Raw genomic sequence first — 5,223 nt, 5'->3', positions numbered from 1 at the left:
GCCTTTCTCCTGCCAGGTTAGTTCCTCAACAGCTTGCCTGATAGCTCAGGGTGATTGCTGGATCCAAGGTGGTGCCCTGAGGTCACAAGGCTGTGGTGGTGGTTGAGATGTGTGGTTGTGGAGCTGCAAGGGGGGTTGGGGAAGGGGAGGAAAGCAAGGGACTAGGGGGCAAGGAGCGCAGGGTTTGGACACTATCACCAAGAGGTGGGGATCGGGCTTGTGCGCTGCTGGGGGTTTATGCAGCAACACCCTGTGTGTTAAGGGTCACACAGGTGTGGGTTGCAGGGGGGTCCCACAGTGTCCGGTAGTCTTCGTTCCTCTGGGGTCTCACAGTCTTCACTCCTCTGGAGTTCTGCGGTAGGTGGCTTCCTGTTGTTCTTCCCGGGTCTCTTCTGGGTCCCTCTTGCGGCGTTCCCCCGTCTGGCGGCGGCGTTCCCCAGGTCTGGCGGGCGGCGGCGTGCGTTCCCACCGGCTGGCGGCGGGGTGCGTTCCCCCGTCTGGTGGCGGCGTTCCCCCGTCTGGCGGCGGCGTGCTGCATCGCCCTCGCGCTGCGTCGCCCTCCTGCTGAAAACAGTCAAGACATAGGAAAAACCATGAGTGCACTAATGTTGAGTTTGCAGTAAGATCTCTTGCACTGATGCTACTTTTGGCACAAATTTGGATATCACTACATGCACACGGACACACACTACATGTCTATACATCAAACAAAAAATCATGTATATGTGTATATATAAAATATCATAAAAGTTTGGAATGAAGGTTGCAGAGTGGCGTATACTTGGGGTGAAGGTGGGGGTTGCAGGGGGATTGTATACCAATGAAGGAGTTTTTCTTTTGCTTTTCAAGGAGAAGAGGAACTTGGTGTGGGGTGGGCGGGGAGAAAAGTACAACAATGAATTAATAGAAGTCCAAAATCTCTGTAAATGTTCATTGAAATGAATTAAAAAAAATACACACACATCCCTTCATGAGATGGATTAAGACAGTATCTATAGAGATGACTGAAACACACCAATCATCATGAAGATGATGGAAAACTGGACAATGTTCCATTCTGTTACACATTAGGTCACCATGAGTCTGAGTTGATTCCATGGCAACTAGCAAGACCACATATGGAACACACACACACACACACACACACGTGTCAAGGGGATGATTTTCAAAGAGTTTCAGTGGCCTTTTTGAATAAGAACTAGAAAGTTCTAACTTGGATATAAGATTTTGATAGAACTCTGCTACAAAAGAAAAGAAAAAAAAGAGTAAGCAAAAGATACAGAGGTTTAATAGATGTTTGTAACAGACTATGAACAGGCCAGGACATACTGAACCTATTTTTATCTTGTGAGAGTGTGTGTGTGTGTGTGTGTGTGTGTGTGTGTGTGTGTGTGTGTTTTAGTAGGGGTTGAGTTTACATAGCTTTATGGTGGTGCACAGCTTCTTAGGGATTTATGGTGGCTCTTGGTGTCTGTCTGTTCTTCCCTTACCCCTTTTTTAAATGAGTCTGTTTTTCTCATGTTATTTTGCCACTGTTTCAACAGTTTCTGATTTGTTTACTCTGTTAGTGTTTCCATTGCCATTCCCTTCCCTATTAATACACAAATAAGTGCATGTGTGTGAGTATATTCTCATCTCAATCTATTAAAGGAAAACAATTATAATCCTAAGTAAGAAATTAATTTTTAAAGTGGCAAAGTAACTTACTTAAGACTCCAGAGTCAAAATGTGGCAGAATGAGTCTTGAACTCTGACTTCTCCATCTTCCTCTGCTCTTCTATGTAGCTCACATCTGGAAATCTTTTATTCCTTCCTTCATTATTTCTTGAAAACAGCTCTTTTTCTCTGGGTCCTTGCACATTACATGTATTGACTGAATGTTGATTTTATTTGCACCGGTTGTGCTATCTGTATTCAGTCAATATCCCACCACTAAAATATATAGTTCAGTCTTAGAAATGTCTTAAAATTCTAGATTGTGCTAAGGGAAATGAATCAGTGACCTATTTAGTTACATCTGTAAATCTGAGATCCTGTAAGCTCTTTCACTTCATATGAGCCATCAATAGAATCACTGACTCAATTTGTCAGTAGCCCTCCCCTTCTGCCCTTATAAACAGTAAAGAGCCAAGATGCTAACTGACCTTGTTAACATCATGTCAGCATCTTTCACCCTTCTCCTTTTTTTAACAACTTCCATTATTTGAGACTGCTCTTATTGTAAGAGAAATGCCCCCACAAGACCTTTTTTTAATGTATTAAATTCTAATTGCAATTGTATTAGTATGAAAAAAGGAATTAGATCTTTTCCAGCTAAGAACATGAGAAGACAGAGGGTGACATATTCAAAGAGATGTAGGCCTTAGATGGCATTACAATTTATTTTCCCATGTCTTTATTTTGAAATAAAAATTTAATAAAGATAAGGATTTAAACTACAAACACTTCCCAGAAACACGATACGATACTGAAGCCAGAGGAGAGCTCCACCTACCTCTCTATCAAGGGAATCTAGTCCTTGTGGGAATCAATCTTTGAAGAGATTGCACAGCGTCTTAGCAAGACAATTACTGGAAGAAAGTCAATATTAGTTGAAAGAAATTAAATATTAGTTGACTGTAGTTAAAGGGAAATGATCATAACGAAAAAGCTTGGAATTCCAGTAAAAGAAATAAACCAGTAAATAGAGAAAAAACAGAAGATGTGATTAATTAAGATAATCTGAAAGAGAAGGCAGCTTCTCAGATCAGTGCCATGTTGTGAGCCTATATTTATATTTATGGTTCTTCCCCAATCCCCTCATGAAATCTAAGCTCTCTCTTTCAGAGTAGATCCGTTGAGGGACACAACAACTGTTGGTGGCATAGAAGTATCAGGATAAACTGCCTTTCTTTGAGAAGCAGAGTTTTCTTTAGAATAAGACAGAAATAGGAATCTGTGTATACAACTATATTAGTCAGCTTTTTCTAGACATTAAGTCTAGGAACAAATATCAACACAATCTCAATGGCTTCTATAACAAAAGTTTGTTTCTTTCTCACATTATATGAAAACTGTAGGTCAGTTGTGACCTACAACTGGAGGCCATGTGTAGCAAAGCTGTTTAATTCACATTTAGTGGGCTGAGATCCAACATGGCAGGCAATATAGACAAAGTGTATGTCAGCAAGATTTATAGCCTCTGGTTAACAGGAAATGTTACTTGATCTAGTTGCTACCTGTCACTTAGGCCTGCTTCTCTTCTGGCCTCAGGGCTCAAGTGTCTTCTGGTCAGCTCCCTTCTTTCTTCTGTTACCTGTTGGCACAGGCTACTAACCTTGTGATTTGAGGCTGGGCTTTGGGCGAGGAGGGATGATTTATTCCCTCATGCTTTCAGGCCTAAGGGAAAGCTTACATTTTGTACCCTGGGTTGATATGAGCTACATGTGTCTTCTTTCTGTGGTGTAAATTGTGGGAAGTGATATAAACTTATGATCTCTGTTAAAGCTCCCATAGGTTACACACAGCAATTTCATCTTTTGTTCTGGCCTTTTGAGGGCTGGATTGTGTAGGAGTTGATATTGACAGTCTCATGAGTCAAATGTAGTTGAACATGTTTATATGATGAGGCTGATTAGAATTCCCAGGACAGAGGCTCTCTTAGGGAATAATACTCAAAACGTTTCAAGAGCTGAGATGCCATTTTCCATGGCCATGTGTTGAGGCCTATAAAGATTTTGGAAGATGGGGTTCAATGGAGTTTCTAGGTTGTAGAGAAGAAGCATCTGCCTTCAAAAGGATGAGTGAATTTCTGGAGGCATGGATGCTCCTTGCTGTGTGACCTTTAACAGACTTTGCCTTAGGCAACTTTTCATTTTTCCTACCAAATTAAATATATCCCTTTTCTTGCATTTTATCAGTCATTTGAACAAATTGTTGAACCTACATGGACAGTGAGAACCAGCAAGGACTGTTGTCTACATAACAAACAATCTGAAGAACTGTGTCCTTTTAGAATGTGCTCTCTCTGACCTAGTCTCCCAAAGTAACCATGTAAGGAAGAAGAGGAAGGTTAGTCTGAGGTTGAATTCATACAGATTTATGAGCTTGTGTCCAATACCTCCGACCTGGTTCTGAAATGAGAAAAAAGGGCTACGTGATTAATATCAGTAAAGGTGGGATTTATTAGAGAGAGGGACCCCCTAATGGTGTAGCTTCTTAGTAAAAAATTGTTGTTATTATGTGCCATTGAGTTTTTTGTGACTCATATTGACCCTATGTACAACAGTTCTGAACCTTGCTCTATCTTGAGCCAAACTGTCTCTGACACACCTACTAACCCCATTAACCCTGGCCACTGACTCAATCCATCTCATCCAGGGTCTTCCTCTCTTTCACTGTCCCTCTACTCTTCCAAGAATGATTTCCCTCTCCAAAGACTGGTTTCTCTTTGCAACATGCCCAAAGTTTGTCAGAAGAAACTTCAAATCCAGGAGCAGCCTGGTTATACCCTTTCCAGAACAGACCTATATGTTTTCCTAGCAGTCCATAGTATATTAAATACTTTTCCACAGCACCACAACTAAAAAGCATCAATTTTTCTTCTATCATCCTTTGTCATTGTCCAGCTCTCTGATGCATAGCAAGTAGTTGTGAAGACTGTGGACTGTATCAGGCACACTTCAGTCTCTATACTGACGCTGTTGCTCTTCAGTACTCTAGAAAGGCCCCTGACAGCAGATTTTTTTCCAATGGAATTCATCTTTTGATTTACTGGCTGCTGGTACTAAGAGTGTTGATTGTAGAGCCAAACAAGACAAAACTTAACAATTTCAATCTCTTCACCATCTATTATGATGCTGCCAATTGGCTGAATGGTGAAAATCATTACTTTCTTGATGTTGAGCTTCAATCAATATTGACTTTATGCAGCAAATGCTTCAGGTCCCCCCGAGTTTCGCCAAGCAAGAGTGTGATATGTGTATAATGCAGATTATTGATTGTTGTTGTTGATTGCCTCAAGTTAAGCATAACTCACAGCGATACTATGAACAAAAGACCTGAAGCTTTTCTATAACTATTGTCATTTATCATCAAAGTTCACAGAGTTACCAGAGACGTTGATTGGTCTTCCTCTAATCCTGATACCACATTCTTTCTCTTAGAGCCCAGCTTCCTAGATGATCTATTCCACATATAGATTGAAAAGATATGGAGTCAGGATGCATCCCTGGCATTCAGCAT

The sequence above is a fragment of the Elephantulus edwardii genome, unplaced genomic scaffold (genome assembly GCF_000299155.1).
Source record: "Elephantulus edwardii isolate Elephantulus edwardi_28Jun2011 unplaced genomic scaffold, EleEdw1.0 scaffold00276, whole genome shotgun sequence".
NCBI lineage: Eukaryota > Metazoa > Chordata > Mammalia > Macroscelidea > Macroscelididae > Elephantulus > Elephantulus edwardii.
The sequence above is the reverse complement of the archived record's forward strand: the minus strand, read 5'-3'. Positions refer to the sequence as shown.